The sequence below is a fragment of the Myodes glareolus genome, chromosome 18 (genome assembly GCF_982192425.1).
Source record: "Myodes glareolus chromosome 18, mMyoGla1.1, whole genome shotgun sequence".
Lineage (NCBI taxonomy): Eukaryota > Metazoa > Chordata > Mammalia > Rodentia > Cricetidae > Myodes > Myodes glareolus.
The window spans coordinates 49,178,089-49,198,216 of NC_142043.1; positions in this window are offsets into that span (position 1 = coordinate 49,178,089).

A 20,128-nucleotide genomic window follows, 5' to 3' on the forward strand; every position below is an offset into this window, starting at 1 on the left:
ATTTCCCTGGTTTCCAATTTGGGGCTTTGCATGAAATTGGCATGAACAGGGGACTGGAGAGATGGCTCAGTGGTTAAGAGTGTGTCTGTACAAATCCTGAGAAATGGGGTTTGGATCCCAGCTCGTGTAACAGACTGGGGGTCCCACAAGTAGCTGCTAACTCCAGCTCTGAGGGATCTAGCATGCCCTTCTGGCCTCTGCCTGCACAGGGATGTGCAACCCCATGAGTACACAGACACATAACTAAATAAAAAAAATCAATCTTGAAGAAGCTGTACGCTTGTCTTTGTCTTTTCTAGACTCTCACACGCGTTACCGAGGCACTACCCCTTAGAATGGAATTTCCAAGCCATGGCTTTAACATGTGTGATAGAGACACTGCCAAGCAGCAGCTAAGGTAGGTGAAAGGGCTGGATGTGTGGCTCAGTTGTTGGGGGACTGTCGTACGAATTCTAATTGGTGTTAATAATAAAAACCCAGAGTCCGATATCGGGGGTGAAAGCTGAGAGTTCAGAGAATCAGTGCAGCCAGCCACTAGAGAGATCTTTGACCTCTCCCAAATCCTCAGACTGAAGTGGTGATCCTGTGTCTACCAATCCTCAGACTGCAGCCTCAGACTGCACTGAGTTCCTGTCTCCTTCCGCCTTGTATTCCTCTCTCCACCCATCCATATCACTTCTGTCTCCACCTCCCTAGTGCTGGGATTAAAGGCATGTGACTCCCAGGTGCTGGGACTACCTTTGTGTGAGCTCTGTTTCTCTTTTAGACAGATTCTATCTCATGTAGGCCACGCTGGCCTTAAACTAACAGAGATCCCTCTGCCTCTGTCTGTCTCCCAAGTCCTGGGATTAAGGTGTGAGCCACCTCTCCCTGTCCTCTAGTGGTTTAGCTCTGCATTCTGATCTTCAGGGAAGCTTTATTGGTTAAAACACAAACAAATATCACCACAGAGGACCTGCTTAGCATGTATGGAACCCTATGTTACGTCCCCAGTACCACACTCAAAACTGATGTTGTGCACCCCTGTTATCCCAGCTCTCAGGTAGCTGAGGCAGGAGGATTGGGAGTGCAAGCTCATCTTTGGTCACATAGTGAGTTGGGGGTCAGAGTGGGGTGCGCAAGACTCTGTCTCCAAAAGTATTCATAATAGTAAAATAAAGAGGACTCAGGAAGGGGCTCAGGGGCACAGCACTGACGTAGCTGTGTAAGGCCTTGAGTTCAATCCCTAGTAGGGAAAAAATATGACCTTGGGCCTCTACATGCACACGCAAGGCACAAGTATGCACAAGCATGTACACACACTATAGCATACGTGCATGATCAGAGATGTATATAATGTGAAGAATTTCCTGGTTTTCTTGTAAACACTTTTTATTCATTCGTTTGTTTGTTTGTTTATTTACTATCTTCCTTGAAGGAATGTGTACACGTATGGTGTAACAAGAGGGAAATTTTCATGACCAGATTCATTTTTCCCTCCTGAATATAAATAACCAGTTCCTCTGGCTCTCCATACTGGAAAGAACTGTTTGCCCACCCACTGAAGTTCCATCCTTGTCAGCGGCTGCCCCGCCCCCCAGTGAGTCTCTGCCTACTTGGCTCCACCAGCCCGATTCCTCTCTTTGCGCCAACACACTGTACAGTTACTGTAACTCTACAGCGTCTGTGCTGTGAGATGTCATGAAAATGCGTAAATTAGCTAGATAAACAACATTAAAACAGATAACAGTAAGGGCTGGTGCGACGGCCCAGCAGGGAAAGGCACTTCTACTGTGAGGTAGCTCAGGAGAGTTCAGTCCGCTGTGACGGCTCCTGGTAGAAGCTGGCTCGCACTTGAGTGTGAAAGCTCTTGAAAATCATGTTGGGAATTTGCTTTAGATCGCGCGGAACTTAGAGATGGGGGTGGGGGAAACGTGAAGACCATAGCGGTATTTTGTCATTGGTTAGTCTTCCTTCGCATGTCTTTCTCACTCACCGTGTCAACATTTTTCCACTTTTAGTATAAGAGTCTTACATAACTCTTGCTAGCTTTATTTCCAGGTTTGTGACTTTGTTCAGGTTTATGGTTTATTTTTATTTTATTTGTTTATTTTGAGACAGGCTCTCACAAGGTAGCCCTGGCTGTCCTGGAACCCACTCTGTAGACCAGGCTGGCCTCGAACTCACAGAGGTCAACGTGGGTCTTGCCTCCCAAGTGCTGGGATTAAAGGCCTGTGCAAGACAGGTTTATGGTTTTTAAACATTACAATGGACGTTATTTTAGCAAGGGATGTAGTTCCATTGGTACAGTGCTCAGCGTATGCAGGGCGTACAGTGCTGAGCACATGCAGGGTGCTCAGAAAAACCAGGCAAATAGCTCAAGCCTGTACCCCAGCTCTGGAGAAGCAGAAGCAGAAGGAACAGAGGCTCAAGATTATCTTTGAGTACGTGAGTCCGAGGCCAGTTTGAGATACACGAGACCTCATTTCAAAAATCAAAGTAAGTACCATCGTTACCAGACACATGGATCATCATCACAGAGGGTTGAGAAGACTCAGCCCACTGAGCCAGGAACCAAAAACATGTAAATGTCAACTTCCAAGGACTTTGTGGGTTCCTATCCATGCTATGCAGGGGAGATGGGCCACATGCTCTGTTTTGCAGCCTTGCATGGTTTGGAGGGCAACGGTGTTCCTTAGCTTTCAGTCCTCTGGAATGGTGCCTAGGACTCACTGTGTCCTGATGCTTCTTAACACTCTGGGGAGGCCAGAGTGGCTGTGACTAGTGATGCGTGGTCTGTGACTTTGGGTAGTAGCCAGTTGAGGTTATTGCAATACCGCTGGGTCAGGTTATTTTAAGGTACAATAGACAGTTTGTGAATTTCACCAGCCAACTGGAGGCTCTCCCCAGCTAAAGTCATGATTTCAGCATAAAAGACGGGCTAAGTTAAAAGCCAGCACCTGTTCTTCTAAAATTGCTTTTCTGCAGGTACCAGCCCCAGAGGGTCGGCAGATGGTTTTGTGTTTCGAAGCCTGACCTCAGCAGCCCTTCATCAATCTTGAGCTGGTTGACTCTCTCAGGCTTCCCAGGGTACCAGAGATATCTTTGATGTAGTTACTACCTGAAGACCAATTAATTAGCCCACACTGATTCTGTTCCATTTTCCTAACAAAGCTAGGAAGCCCTGGCTCAGCCTGCCTGGGGCAGCTTTATGCATGTTCATTAATTACTGTCACACAAGACATGGGCACTTCTAGAAGATGGAGGAGAAAGCATCTTTCTGTACCTTGGAGCTGGTGCCCTCCAAGGCCTGCAGCTAAAACCCCTGTGCCGAAGGCTATGCCATAGGGCTCCCCATATTTAAAAATGTCCATCCAAAGCATTGGACCTACCAGCCATGCTTCCCATCCCACCCCATCCCACCATGGCTGCCGGGTTCTTAGGAGGGAATAGCTACCTAGCACTCTTTAAACGGTTTTTCCTTTTAGATTTATTTTATATGCATGAGTGTGTACCACATGAGTGCCTGGGAGTTACAGGTGACTCTGAGCCATCGTGGGTAGTCGGAATTGAACCCAGGTTCTCTGCGGGCGAGAGCAACAAGTATTCAACCACTGAGCCCTCTCTGCAGCACCTAACTCTTGGTTTGTTAAAAGTAGGAGCTTCACTTACTTTGAGTTTGGAGTCAAAAGGTTTGCACTGTTTTCTTCTTTCCTTACATTTATTTCTATGTCTGTGTGCCTGTGTGTGTGCGCACGCGTGCGCGCTTACATACATACCACCATGCACACACGGAAGAGGTTCGGGGACAACCTACAGAAGCTGGCTCTTTCTTTCCATCAGGTGGGTCCTGGGGAGGCTTGGGGGCAGGGTGACGGGCACCTTTATCCACAGACTCATCTTGCAGGCTGTGATACTCTTCTGTGACATGAGGTGATCGATTAGCTGGCTTTTCTGGGAGAATGGTGTTGGGGCACTCACTGTGTCTCCCTATGTGAGGCTCTTCTCCCCTTCACTCGGCTCCCTCCCTCCCTCTCACTCACTCTCTCTCTCTCTCCTCCTGTGTATGTGTGTGTGTGTGTGTGTGTGTCTATGTGTCTATGTGTGTATTCTTTTCTCTCTTCCTCTCTCTCATCCCCCCACCCTGTGGATTTTTCTGTGCCACCCTGGCTGTCCTGGAACTTGATTTGTAGACCAGGCTGGCTTCAAACTCAAGAGATTCACCCACTTCTGCCTTCCAAGTACTGGAATTAAAGGAGTGTGTTGTTGTAGGAGGCTGCTTGTTTGTTCTCAGCCGCTTAGATTAGAAATAACCACACAGAAACTGTATTAATTAAATCACTGCTTGGCCTTTTAGCTCTAGCTTCTTCTTGGCTAGCTCTTACATCTTAATTTAACCCATTTTCATTATTTTCTATTTACAGGTAAGGTTTCTGGTGGCTCCATGGTGACTCACTAACTCCGCCTTCTTTCTCACACCATTCAGTTTAGTTTTCCTGGCTTAGTTCTGTTCTATCCTATCAGGCCAAGCCAGTTTCTTTATTAACCAATGGTATTCACAGCTTACAGAGGGGAATCCATCACCTTCCCTTTTCTGATTAAATAAAAGGGAAGGTTTTAACTTTAATACAGAAAAATTACTTATAACAAAACAGGTATCAAGCAAGAATTACAGTTATTTATATCTGTTTTAACTTTTATCATATATAAGGAAAACTATAACTATAACTATTTATTCTTCAACACCATCAACGACCCCCAAAAGGATATATTACCTAAGTAAATAGGAAGTGCATTGTAAGCAATTTCCAAATTCTAGAATTGACAGAGACATCTCACTGCCTGGACAGTCATCCAAAGTTCTTCTGTAACACTGAGGCATCCATCTTCAGCCTATAGGACCATAGTATCTGTCAGACTTTTCCATGAAGCAGGAAATTTGAAGATCTGTTCTTCCTTGTAATGGCAGTGTGTCAGTCACTTTCTTCTATGTCCTGCAGAATGTCTGGCAGACTCTTTCATGAAGCAGGAACCCTGAAGGGCCATCTCAGCTTTCGGCAAGTTCAGCAGTCATTTCTCTGTGGGTCCTGCATGTCCAGTTTTTACAGCATACGATCAAGCAGTCCAGGCAAGAGCAATTTCTTGCCCAAATGGTTAGCAAACTCCCCAAGGAGCCTCTTCGATGCCCATCGTCCTCTTGAAGTAGATTGGTACTCCCAGGAACAGATGTGGCTCATTGTCATGAAAAGTCCTAAGTTCTTAACCATTTTAAATGCCATAGTCTGTAGTCTTTGAAAGGTTTGAAGAATACCTATCCATCTGAAATACATCTCTGTACATCTAGAAAATCTAACTAACATGACTACAAGCTTGACTATTATAAATGATTATCTATTAACCTATATTTCTTAATTATACATTACATTTTTAAATGATATGCACAAACTCAATACCTTAACCAAGAGCAGAAATATACATATAACAAAACTGACCTTAAATGTGTATCAATAAATCAAGATCCATACCAATGCAAAGTATTCATCTCTATAGCATATCCCCCTTTAAATGTAAACAAACATTTATAATCAATTATTTAGGGAATTTGGGCATAGTTTTCTCCAAACTGCTTCCCGTTTTTTGTTGGACAAAGTATTTTTGGGGGTGTTCATGGTGACCTTTTGGGGGGTCTTGTTCCATCAAAGCACATTAGTCTGGAAAAATTCCAAACGTTTTCATCCTCTGTAGAAACAAAAGAAGATCCTCTTTTCCAAAGCAACATAGCCTTAGACTCAAATTTGGAAGACAAAATACCTTTAAAGTCTATATGGTAGACAACTGCATCCATATAAAAACCTGAGAGAGCTTTGGAAGTAATTCTATACACAAAGGAACAGAATTAAGCACGGCTTCTTGGTAGCAGCATTTTCTTGGGTGGGTTCTATTTGCTAGATGCAAGTGTGTCTCATTTAAGAGAAGCTTCCTAACTCAGCTTTTGCTGCAAAAACCTTGCAGCCCTTTTAAGAGACTCTGCCACCAAATGCTTAAATGGTGTTTATGAGTAGCTGACAGCATACTTCTTGGTGATGGGAGGGACCTTGAAACTCCATAGAGCTGTGGCAATAAACATGGCTCCTGCCAGCACCTCTGCTGTGAGGCTAGACTCTCAGAACATTAAGGAATGGGGTGGATCCAGCCATCAAAGCCACGACTTTAATCCTAGCCATCTCACTTAGCAAATTAAAGACTCATGTGGTCAGAAAAAGAGAGATACAATAAAGATAGTTTCAGAAGAAAAAGCCTCTAAACAGTTTACAGTACATTTAAAAATGTATGTAGGCTTGAGAGAGATAAGAAAAAGGATAAAATCCTTAAAATAAAAAAGAAAGAGAGTAGTTGGGTGTGGTGGCGCACAGCCTTCATCTCAACACTTTTGAGGCAGAGGCAGGCAGATCTTTGTGAGTTCAAGGACAACCTAGCCTACACAGTGAGTGCAATAACAGCCGAAGATACACAGAAAAGCCTAGTCTCATAAAACCAAAAATTAAAATTAAAAGAAATAATTTAAAATAAAGCCATGTAAAGATGGAAAATACACAGAGAATCTGGATACTGTTTGTTATTGTGTTGTCTTTGAATGGTTTGATGGCTGAGAAAGGAACAACGTCTGTTAAAAGACATTTGATTACAAATGCTGCTGGATTAATACAACATATATATTTTGAAAATGCTTTGGCTTCAAAATTTAAGTTAAAAGATGTTACTTTGGAGAAGAGGTTTTACTTTTATTTCCACAGGAAATGAAAGACTGTGGATTTATTCTGGGTTAAGAAAAGTCAGATTTGATCAAGGAAGACCCCCCCCCCCCAAAGAATCTCTGATAGGAACGGATGGCCCAGATGATCCAACATTTCGGAGAACCTTTATTGGAGTTTCCTCTGAGTTCTACATACAGAACAGTCTCAAGACTGTTGACTGAGATGATCAAGTCTCACAGAATATTCCAATCAGGACTTGATCGTAATTCTAAATTTTCTTTAGGTTCCTATAAGATTATCAATGCCCCCAATCAGCAGAAAGTACCCTAGAAAACTATGCCCACCTTCCCAAAAAATGGATTATGGGTATTTGTCTTTGTTTAGAGTGGAGATTACAAGTTGCTATGGATAATGGTCAGGAAGAAAGCTAAACAAAGAAGATTAGATTCAGAGTTCTTATTTTGAAAAAAAAGGAGGGGAGAAATGCTGTGGGACAATGATCTTGTAACTTGTAAAGATTTATCAGTTGTATTGTTTTAATAAAATGCTGACTGGCCAGTAGCCAGGCAGGAAATATAGGTGGGGTAATGAGAAGAGGAGAATTCTGGGAAGAGGAAAGGTCAGTCTGCAGTTGAGACACAGAAGAAGCAAGATGAGGAGGATGCCTCACTGATCAAAGGTACCAAGCCACGTGGCTAACACAGACAAGAATTATGAGTTAGTATAAGTTACAAGAGTTAATAAGAAGCCTGAGCTAATAGGCCAATCAGTTTATGATTAACATAGACCTCTGTGTGTTTCTTTGGGACTGAATGGCTGCGGGAATGGGTGGGACAGAAACCTCTGCCAACAGTGTGTCATCACTGCACAGCAGTATTTTTCTAGACTTCAGTAACTGTTTTTAAGACAGGTCTCATGTAGCCCCCTTCTGGCCTTGAACTTGCATGTAATTGACGATGACTCCTGATCCTTCTGCTTCCAGCTCTCAAGTACTAGAATTACAGGTTCATTCCACCATGTCTGACCATCTTGATGAGTCTTTGTTTTGAGACAGGTTCTCATAGTATATGCCCCTTGTGGGTCACCATACCTGACACTTGGAGTCATTTATTTCTTTGTCTCCAATCTTCGATCTTCTAAGCTAGGACTAAATTGGGAAGGGCCTGGGGCCTTGTTTGAGATTTGCTGTTAGGATGCTGAGAACTGACTAAGACAAAAATAATAGCATAGCATCATGGCGCCCTTTGAAAGGCAGTCTTGTTATGTTGCTCAAGCTGGCCCAGAGCTCCTGGATTCTGTCTCCTAAATTGCAAGGACTATAGGCCTGCACCCCCAAGTCCAGGTCTCTTGTTAAAGACCAGATTTTTTTTTTGAGTTTTTTTGACGCAAGGTTTCCCTGTGTAACAGCTCTGGCTATCCTGGAACTCTATTTGTAGACCAGGCTGGCCTTGAACTCACAGAGACCCGCCTGACTCTACCTCCCAAGGGGTGGATTAAAGGCATGTGCCACCAGCACCCGGCAAGACCTGCTTCTTCTCTACCAAGAAGTCCTGGTGGTGCAGGGCTATACAGTGTCAGCTACTCCGGAGGCCAAGGTAAGAGGATTGCAAGCTCTTATGACCAGCCTGGCGACAACAGGATTTAGCAAGTATGAGGCCCTAAACCAGCAGTTCTCAACCTAATGAGTCAATCCCTTTGGGGTCCAAAGACTTTCACAGGGGTCACTTAAGACCATCGAAAAACACAGATACAGTACAGTTCATAACAGTTGCAAAATTACGTTATGAATTAGTAACAAAAAATAATTTTATGGTTGGGGGTCACCACAACCATAATATAGTGAGGAACTATATTAAAGGGTCACAGCATTAGGAAGGTTGGGAACCACTGCCCTAGATACAATCACCAGTACTGGCATAGGGTTAGGGTGAGGACAATAACCAAAGGAGTTGGACATGGTGGCACGTGCCTGTAGCCTCTGCACTCAGGAAGCAGGCACAGGAGAGTTTCAAGCTTCAATCCATCCTGGCCTAGATAAACCAAAACAACAAGCAACAACCACAGAAACAAACTAACAATAAACCCTTCTGTGCACTAAAGTTCCTGAGGAGGAAAAAACCCTATATAAAAACAAAACAAAACAAAAACAACAACAACAACCAAAAAAACCCCTGAAAACAAGAAAAATAGGCCCTGTGTTAAGTGCACTTAGAAAGTTAAAAATGCAGAGCCAAGCTGCCTACTTCTGTGTGTAGCCTAACAGCCTCGTGACTAGGAGGTCCTCTTTAATGATATATAAACAGATCCATAGCTTCTACCAACCTGAAAGCTAAGAGAGTCCTCAGGTATCTGAGGCCTACAGCAGAGGGTTCCTTAATTTACTGTAACCCACCTGATGGTCTCACCAAGGTATTTTGAAGATGTCTGGACCTACGTATTCGTCATTTTGTTCTGTTACTGTAAAAACTTTGTGAAAGGGCTGGGAGAGATAGCTCCGTAGTTAACAACACTTGGTGTTCTCGCCAGTCGTGTGGTGCACGACTTTAATCCCGGCATTTTGGGAGGCAGAGGCAGACAGACTTCTGGGTCTGAGGCCAGCCTGGTCTACATAGTGAGTGCTGGGACAGCCAGGGCTACACACAAAGAGAAGCCCTGTCTCAAAAAAAAAAAAAAATGAACAACAACAACCACAAAAGCAGTGCTTGCCCCTCTCATCCGGCACCCACATGATAGCTCACAGCCATCGATCCCTTCAGTTGCAGAGTCTTGAATGCCTTATGTCCACCTCAGGCATAGTATACATATGCTGTTCATACACACATGCAGAAAAAACACTAATGCACATAAAATAAAATATGTAAAGCAACAACAAGAACAAAAAACCTTCATGAGGTTTTGTTTCTGTTGTTTAGACAGAGTTTCTCTGTGTAGCCCTGGCTGTCCTGATACTTGCCTGTGGACCAGGCTGACCTTGAACTCGCAGAGATCTTTCTGCCTCTGCTTCCCACAAACCAGATCAAAGGCGCTTGCTGCCGCAGCCCCACCTGGCTTCCTTCATGAAGTTATTAACCAAATAGGTATTTGAGATAACCTGAATCTGTGTTTCTGGGCCATAACCATTCTTATTTGGCTCCAGAACAAACCCATCCCTTATTATCTTTGAAGTTAGAGCTGTGCTTTTTTGTATGTCGGCATCTTAAAAATGGACTTTTAGGGACTGGAAAGATGATGGCTTGGCAGTTAAGAGCACCGGCCGCTCTTCCAGAGAACCTGGGTTCAATTCCCAGCACCCACATGACAACTCACAACTGTCTGTAACTCCAGCTCCAGGGCACATGACATCCTCACACAGACATGCATGTAAGTAAAACACCAAAGCATATAAAGAAAAATAAATAAATAAATAAATAAATAAATAACTCATTACAAAATTTTTTAAATTGATTTTTATTGAGCTCTACATTTTTCTCTGCTCCCCTCCCCGCTTCAACCCTCTCCCAAGGTTCCCATGCTCCCAATTTACTCAGGAGATCTTGTCTTTTTCTCAGGAAAATTTTAAAGTTTACTTTTGGTAACACGGCAGATGCGCTCTTGGTAGTGCATGATTCACTTTTTAATTTTTGTTTCAAACGTGCCCCCCCCCCCAGCTCCATGTCCAATCACGCACTTTCAACAGTTATCAACCCACAGCCAACTTTGTTTCCTATACTCCCAAAGTGAAACGTTCTGTCTCTTTGCGGGGGCTCACTGGGCTCACCCTGCAAACCCACGTCCTGGTGCCTGCGTGGTGTTCGCCGGGCTGTCTCCCACTCCACTCTTGAGGACGGAAGCTTGAGAACACTTTAGCGGCGCGCTCTATTTTGCTTGATGGGAGAAATTCAAGGCGTCCTGGTGGCCAGCAGGACAAAAGCGCAGCTGTGCCGGGCTGTCCCCAAACTAGGGCATCTGTGGAGACCGCCTTCCAGTTTCTCTCAAATTCTGGGAGAGTTTTAATTGCGTCACCAGCCAGCCTCACTTGAACGTCCCAGGAACAATTGTGGGCGCTGGGCTGTGGTGGGGAAAGAGTGACAGCCTAGATTTGCATAAGCATGTATCCTAATTAGAATGTCAAAAGTTGGTGGCACAGAAGTGTCGCGGTGCTCTGACTTCCGATCATTTTAATTTCCTTCAATTTCCCATCATTACAACTGTCTCCGGCCTATTTCGAGCTCTCTTTCTTTCCAAAGACAAAACAGGGGCACTGGTAACTGGAGGGGCTGAACTCTGAGGCAATTCCTCTGCAACTTTGTTTCTCTGCAAACTGGCAGTAGCACAAATATTTAGATTCACAGCTGCTATCAGAAGCAAACACCCTGCTCTGAATTTAGAAATTCACTCTGCGCCCAGCAGGCGAGGGATGGGGAGCATCCACTCATCTTCAGGTTGTCTGTCCCACGTGGGGGAAAAAAAAAAGTAGCATCTTGGAATAGTCGCTGTGATTTTAATATCTGGCAGGAATAATTGTTTAGATATACTCATCAATGCATAGTGTCTTAAACCGTGTGTTGAGTGTCTGTGGCCATACCATATGAAGTACAAAGGGGCTGAGAAGAAACAGAACTCTGGGTCTCAGGCAGAGAACCGCCCTGACCTATTTGAGGCGTCTTAAGCACGCATCAGTGATTCCCGAGTCTGTTTTCTGGGGTCCCTGTTTAATCAGGCATTCTCTATTTTTCCGCCCTCATTCCCTCTCTGCAGCAGGAGGCCACCTTGTTAATGAGTTGAGGGTGGGAGCGTCCCTAATCTCCTGGGGATGCTTCAGGCCCCAGAGTGAGATAAGAGGGTGACTCCAGCACCAAGGGACGGGGGACCTGACTGGCCTCTCCCCTGCAGCATATGGGAAACCTGCCTGCCAGGACTCAAGTTCCGGCAGCAGCCATTAGCAGAGAGGCCTTCCCTGCTGGGAACACGCCCTGCAAAGTCAAGAGCTGACAGCATTGCCAGGAGAGGCCAAGGCGGTTCTTAGACTAGATAGCATCTGGCAAGCTATGCCAATCGTAAATCAATGGCCCTCCCTGGGTGGGTTAATTTTATGGTTATTTGCACAAACTTACTTCTCCTAATGGGCAGGGAGGACCTCAGAGCATCGTCTTATTGTTCTGGTGGGGTGTGATGTCTTGGTAGTCCACGGACTGTTTCTTAGGGGTTAGTGCTGGAGCCTGGCTGTAAGGCTAAAGAGGATCGATGGGCTTGCTGGCCACTACACAAGTTCCAGGTTCCGTTTGAGACCTTGTCTCAAAAGGATAAGGGAGAGCGTGACAGAGTAGGACACTCATGTGTCTTCCTCTGACCTCCATAGTGTACATATAGGCTCACACACCTGCATACAGACATGTGCATATACCACACATATACTCTGACACACATACACACTAACGCCAAATAAAATGACAGAGGCAGTGGTGGCGCCCACCTCCCTGAGCCGCTGAGAGCATGAAGTAGGGTAATTTATGAAAAGGGCCTGGCTGGGCAGTGGTGGCACATGCCTTTAATTCCCCAGCACTCAGGAGGTAGAGGCAGGTGGGTCTCTGAGAGTTCGAGGTTCGAGGCCAACCTGGTCCTACAAGAGCTAGTTCCAGGACAACCGGGGCTGAGAAACCCTGTCTCAAAAATAAAAAAATAAAAAAAAATTTAAAAAAACCAAAAATCAAAACAAAGAAAGAAAGAAAAGAAAGTGCTTAACATAGTATCTGGATTATTCATGAAGCTTTAAATAAATCTCTATTAGAAATAACAAAATGCCGGGCAGTGGTGGCACAAGACTTTAATACCAGCACTCACGAGGCAGAAGCAGGGGACCTCTATGAATTCAAGGCCAGCCTGGTCCTGCGGAGTGAGTTCCAGAACAGCCAGGGCTACACATAGAAACCCTGTCTTGATAAACTAACTAACTAAATAAATAAATAAAATTTAAAAATTCAGCAAGGGCTGGGGCAATAGCCCTGCTGCTGGGGCTCTTGCCCAGCAGTGCGCATGACCTCGAGAATGACCTGTGCTGGCTGCACATCCGAGCACTCGTTCAAATGGGCGAGTTCACGTGCAATCAAACGTAAAAGAAGAAATAGCAAGTAGCCGGGAGATTGAGATGGCTGGAGCAGCCTAACTGAGAGAGCACATAAAAGTGACGTCGTCAAACTGGGGGTTGACACCGTCCCTCAGAAACTCACACACCTGGAGCACGCAGCAGGTGAAAGCAAAGAAGATCAGAGTTCAGGTCATCCTTGGCTACAAGTGAGTTTGAGGCCAGGCTCAGATACACGAGCTCAGTTTCAAAATACTGCCCCCCCATCTATATTTGAAAAAGGCAGACAAGTTTAAATATACAGGAATGGCAGACTTGAGTGAGCAGCACTGGTTTTTTTAAATATTAAATTTTAACATTCTTCACGCTGGCTCAGTGAGTTAAGGCGCTTGACACAAGCCTGGTGACCTGAGTGTTATTCCCTGGTCCTACGCGGTCGAAGGGAAGAATCCACTCCGGAGCCCTGTCTCCTGACCTCCACGGGTGCACCATGGCCTGTGCACCCAGACACATACAGATGCATAAATGAAACTTTTAAAACTTGGATTTTGGGGACTGGGAAGATGGCTCAGCAGTTAATAGCGCTGCCTGCTTATGCAGAGTACCAGGCACCCACCTGGGGGCTCACAACCTTCCACAACTCCAGTTCCAGGGGATCTAGTGTCCTCATCTGGCCACCTCGGGCCCCAGTCATGCACATGGCGCACACATAAACAGCCAAACACTCACACATATAAACATAGAAGTAAAATCTTTTTTAAAAATTGTTCAAAACCAAATTAGAATCTAGCATTATTAACTTCCTCATTTACCTTTCTTGCTTTTTTTCATTTTAAACCAGAGAAACGAAGCCCTAACTGTCTTGTTATGTTTGATTCACCTTGACACGAATTGGCTAATGTTTTGAAAGCACTTCATGCCAACTGCTGGCTCTTTGAACTGGGCACAGTTACGGCAGTGACTTTGACATGTGGAATATACACCCTGAAGGTGTTAATGGTGATGAGGTTGGGTTCCTTAGCTTAACAGCTTCAAGTAAGAACTGCAGCCAACCAAGCACCCTGCACGGGTTTACTAAACACTCTAGCAAGACCATTATGTGTACACTTAGGCCCTTCCCCAGAGAACTTACAATACACATGGCGCACCAGAAGGAAGCGATGACACCAACTCTAGATTATTCAGTTTTGTTTTTTGTGCCTAGAACAATCCATGGCACATAGCAAATCGATAAATCACCCCTGAGTGCACATCCATGTGAAACAAGCAGGCTGGTATGTCGTTGTCAATGACTACGGGAGGGAGACACTCAGACATCTCCTAAGGGGGTTCCACTTAGCCTTATGACACAGTATCATATTGTTTTAACTTCTTCTTGTTGGAGGGGACTGAGGCATGGCCAGGGAAAAGCCGCACCGGATGGTGAGGATGAACTTCTAGAAGGCCAACTTCAAACTCCAGACACCAGAGTGTCTAGACATTTAGAATAACTTCAGCCAAGGTGCTTACACTGCTGATGGAACAAAGAAACAACGCTAACAAGGTGAATAGACACCCCCTCCCACAACCTGGGAGCGGACATCAGTGGCTGGCCTGGGCTTTTAGTGTGGGCTGGCTGACTCAGGAGCTACTGGCAACCTAGATGGTAATGAGAGCATCCTTTGGGGCAGGCGGCCACCTGCTCACTGGAAAACAGCGGATGTCATGCTTTCAGAGTAGGAACAAAGGCAGCAAGTTTTTGCCCGTGGCTTTTGGAGGACACAGTTTCCCCCTAAGAGGTTGTTAGCAGAAGGAAAAGGAACTGGGTTGCTATGAGAACAGGGACCACTCTCTGGTCTCTTGTTTCCTCGCTTATTTTTGTTCATTCAACCTTTTCTATTTATTATCTATTTATTTATTATCTTTAATTATTTCAATCTTAATTAATTTATTTATGTGTGCATGTGTGTGGAGGTCAGAGGGCAGCTTTCAGGAGTGATCACCTTCCACCATGTGGCTCCAACTCATTAAGCTTGGTAGCAAGTATTTTACCTGTCGAGACTTCTCATTGGCTTTGTGTGTGTGTGTGTGTGTGTGTGTGTGCACGTGTGTGTGCGTGTGTGTGAAACAGGGTCAACCAACTAGGTAGCCCAGGCTATCCTCAAGCTCAGGGCTCCTCCTGGGTCAGCCACCCAAGGGCTGGAATTGCAGAATGGCACACCATGTCCAGCTTCCGACGATGTTTCTTGGGCATCTACTTTGTCCTAGACATACGTCTAGGTGCTGAGGATGTAGTTAAGAGCCACACAGAGGAAGTTCCTGAATCGCAGGAGTTTCTAGACACAAAAGGGAGGAAACAGAACCTCAGAAAGAGCCAGGCATCTGGGGGCATCACACTTGAAGCCGCAGCAGCAACAAGTATGAGCATCAAGCCAGAGGCAAGCTTTGGTAGGGGCAGGGAGGTGACAAGCAAACTTTCGGGGCAGCAGTTAGAAGGTGGAAAGCTGTCAGAGATGAAGCTGTTTATGTTAGAAAAGGATGAGGAAGGCAGCAGGTGGCTTGGTTTGGGAAAGCAGGGGACACGAAATTTCCCTTCAGGAAAGGAGTTGTATTAGGAAAGATGCTCTCAAGACCATGGGAGCTATGATAGGCTTTATGGAGGGAAAGCATGAGGAAAAAGTACAATATATCAGAGACATTGATCCTTAAAACCTGGAGTACCCAGTAGGGAGGCAGAGGCAGGAGAATCTCTGTGAGTTCAAGGTCAGCCCGGTCTACAGAATGAGTTCCAGGATAGGCAAGGCTACCTACCGAGAGAAACCCTTGTCTCAGGAAACCAAAACCAAATCAAATCAAACCAAGCCAAACAAAACCAAACGAAATAAAACAAAAAACAACCAAAAAACCCCATCAAAACAACGCATACAAACAAAAACAAAAGCTGCGGTAACACTTCATTTTGAAAAATTGCTTAAATAGTAAAAGAGAGTCAGGCATGGTGGTGAAAACCTTTAATCCTAGAACTCAGGGGGTAGAGGCAGGCAGATCTCTGAGTTCAAGGCAGCCTGATCTACAAAGCAAGTTCCTGGGCAGCCAGGGAGGTTACGTAGAAGCTCGCCTTGAAAAACAAACAAACAAACGAGTAAGTGAGCCAGCTGTTGTGGACAGTGAGTCAGAAGAGAGTCAGACAAAGGAAACTATCTGGCTTTTCTATACTTTCAAGGTGTGCTGGAAGTTTTACACCGCGTGATTTAGTCTGGTATAGAAGGAGCCTGGAGGGGTCAGGAACTGGGAAGGACAATAAATCAGCACAGCTGGGTGTAACTCTCTGGGGGGATGGTTTGGTGTGTAAGATCGTGTGTATCACAAGTATTGAAGACCTGAGTTCAAATCCCAGCATCACATGGTGTGACTGCATGTCTTTGCAGCCTCAGGGCTACTGTGGGCAAATACAGGGGCACTGTCTGGGGTTTGCTGACTGCCAGTCTAGCTCAAGGATCAGGGCGAGATCCAGCCCCAAAAGAGTAAGAGTAAGATGGAACGGATGTTGTTCATGATTATTCCCAGGGGCGAGGTGAACACCCTCTACCCTCTCCTCCTTCTGTGGCTCCAAAGACAAACCAAGGAACGATTCCCTCATGGTTCACCCTGCTGAACCAGTGATTTTATTAGGCTCACAGAGCAATGCGTGAGAGTGTATGGACAGGAGTGTGGGTGACCTTAGAGCAAACCTACTGAGTGGTCTGCACCCAGTAGGGATGATGATGCTCCATGGCTGTGCTTCCCCCATCTATATACTCTGGCTCCTCCCAGAGACCCTGTGATCTCATTCAGCGAGTGCAGAATTGCATATGTAACTGGTTGGGAGGGGTAGCTGGATACTCAGGTAAGGGTCCCATGACTCCCTTGGTCCCTTCCTGAAAGGGAACATCAACAGTCAGTAAACCCAGTAGTGATGATCTTTATTGATCAGGCCCAGCTGAGCTCCTGAAGATGGTGGCTCTGAGGATAGTCCTCTCCATGAGCAGCACACCAGACACCTTCCCCCAGCTTCTTCTCAGGCGTGGGCACTTCCACCTGCACACACATGTGCATATATGCTGTGCGCAAGCACACATACACACACATGCACACACATACACACAAATAGTAATAAAAATGGCAAAATTTTTAAAAAAAAGTCAGGGCAGGGTCTCACTGTGTAGCCCCTGGCTACACTGGAACACTCCATGTAGATTAGGTTGACCTCAAAAATCACAGAGGTCCACCTGCCTCTGCTTCCTAAGGGCTGGGATTGGAGGTATTCTTCATCTAAAATATAAAGATAATAAACCAGCCTTCTGAAACGCAATAGGGTTCAAAGCACTTTACGAGCAGTCTCATCAGACAGTTTGTGCGGATAGGAAACAGAAGTGACAGCCGGGCGGTGGTGGCGCACACCTTTAATCCCAGCACTCAGGAGTCAGAAGCAGGTGGATCTCTGTGAGTTTGAAGCCAGCCTGGTCTACAGGGTGAGTTCCAGGACAGCTAGCATCTGTTACACAAAGAAACCCTGTATCGAAGAAACAAAACAAAAGAAAACAAAACAAAAGTACAAAATTCAGAGATAGCTTAAGTTCCCTGCAGGTGTGAGTGTCTGTCTGTCTGTCTGTCTATCTCTCTCTTCTCTGGGTCCACCTCCATCCCATGTGCATGCCTCTGTCTCTCTATGTGGGGGAGGAGGACTGCAAACCATTCTATGGGTTATTCACTAGAAATGTGCTTATTAGTAGATCAGTTTATCTAGTTGATTGCCCCAGTCACTCCTCTTGGGTCATTTTCTGAGTGTTAGTATTTTCTGGGCCTTGACCTAGACACTAGGGTTGTCATTTAAGGCTAATCATATTCCTGAAACTTTTATGCCTGACTTTGGGAAGTCTCTGGCAGCTCTCTCTTGCCCCACTCTCGGGTAAGAGGCATAATTAAGTCATCTCACAATTTTAAGGCCCCGCAGATGAAAGGATTCGGCGAACTCGACTCCGTCTCTTAATCCAGCTGTGTACTTTTCCAGCTTCCAAGCCCAGCACTCAGTCCCTGTAATGAAGTCATCTCCTCTAGAAGATGGACGAAGGCCAGGTTCGGGATATAACTGAGCCAGTGGACCGTTTGCCTAAAGTGCCTGAATCTCCGGGTTTGATTGCCAGCACTGCAAACATTGACTGTGCTGGGGCACACCTGTAACCCCAGCTCTTGAGAGGTACGGGTCATCCTCAGCTGGGTAGCAAGTTCACGGGCAGCCTGCAGTACAGAGGATCTTGTCCATAAATAAATAAATAAATAAATAAATAAATAAATAAATAAATAAATAAACCACGTGGAAGGTGCTAGAACAGGCAGGCCTTTGAAAGGGGATACAAAGACTGTTAATGATTACCTAGAAGAGAATTCTGTGCTCCATCCGGTCGACGCAGTGCTGAAGCTGGCAGATTCCTCTCCTCTCAGGGTTCTCAGGAACTTTTCTGTGCCGACTGTTCCATCATGGCTGCTCTGGTGTGGGATAACTGTTCTCTCAGTGTCCTCCAAGACGCATTTGGAAGGTGTGTTACCAGATGCCCATCAAGGCCCTTTATCTTAGCTAAATGGCACAGACGTTGGATCAATTTCGTGTCACATGTAGTTTGTGTGCCAGTCTTTCTTTCTTTCTTTTTCTCTTTATTATATGCTTGTGATTCTCTGGTGGGTGGGCCAAAACCTTACCTAACCTGGATACATGATTTGCAAAACCACATATCTTATTAATGCTTTGGACAGTAATGGGCAGAAGGCACAAATGGGCTGTTTTGCAGGGAGATAATCCACAGGGAATCCCAGAGGGAACTCTTCAAGGGAGAAGGGTGAACTAAATGAATCTTAGGAACAACAGCACTAATAAAGCGGATTTCTGTGAAAACCTTAAAAAGCATAATTGACATTTTGAAGACTGCTGTCCCCCACACGACTGTCAAGACTCAAGAGTGACAGGGCTGAGTGGTCCTGTGCAGAGGTGTCCAACATCTGTCACTCTGAAGATCATTAATGTTCAATCGCATCCCATTGTCTTCAAGTTGTTTGACTTCATTTTGCTGTCAGTGCTTCAGCCGGGGATTAATAAACTATTTATGGGTGGGAGGGCAGGGCTTGAAGTCTGGGTGATGATGGTATTGAGTTGTAGTCTGAGGTGCTGGAGGGGGGAACAAGTCCAAGTTAAAAGGCTCTTGATTTGTGTGAGCTTGTAGATGATTTAACCGAACAAAAATATCTGAGAAGATTGCCGACATACTCATGTTTCAAAAGGAGAGAGAGCTTACTCTGCCCTTCCTGAGATATCCAGAAGGGACTGCTGGATTGGAACCATTTGGAGACTGTTTCTTTGCTTCTTGATTCCTTTGGAACACAAGAAACAAGTTGGGATGAGAGAAAGAAAATTACAGGTTTCTCTGTAAATCTAATAATTGTCCGTGGTGGATTCATGTTTTGTTACTGTTCTTGAGGACAGACAACATACTAGAATATTGAGATCCATTAAGAACTATTTCTGAAACTCACAAATTACTTAGATGGTTCCATTTTGCACATGAAGATACTTTATTGCACTTAAATGCTAAGTAATGAGGTGATTGCTTATCGTTTCAGTGTGTGCCCCACAAACATCAGGGAGCAAGGAAATGGAATAGAGATGCTGAATTAATCTGCCAAGGTCTTGGAACCTGGGAAAGTCAATCACATGATTAGAAAATAGTACATTAGAAAATAGATACATTCGTTATCTTTGACTATGCTGCAAATGGTTTCATTGAAACCTATTTGCAGAGTCCCATTCCAGGCCTGTAAGAATATCAGGACTTCCCAATTTGTCTGAATTGATTTAGTCAGTTAAGTGAAAATGTGAATATTTTGCAATGTAAAATTGCCACTTCTCAACAAAGCAAAAGCTTGCTAGACTTCAGATACACCTCACAATGTCAAAACCAACATCTTCACACAAATGATTTCTACTTAAGCATTTAAAACCCCAGGCTTTATTTTTGATATGTAAGCTGCCCGCTGGTATGGGAGAAGACGGGCCACGCTCTCCCTCCACCCCCACCTTGTTATTCTATTGGGAACAGCCAGGCCAGGCCACTCCAGATGGTGTGTTAGCGTTGGACATAGCTTTGGAGAAACTTCAACAGACGAAGGCAGTAATGTCAGGATTTTGCTGTGCGTCGCCCTCCCTCCCCCCTGCAGTTCCCAGGGTAGGAAGGTGCTGAGATGGAAGCGGAGGGACGCCCGCCCACCTGCCACCACCTGTTCCCTCCTTGAGCCCTAGGCTATAAATTCTCCTCCCTCACCGCTT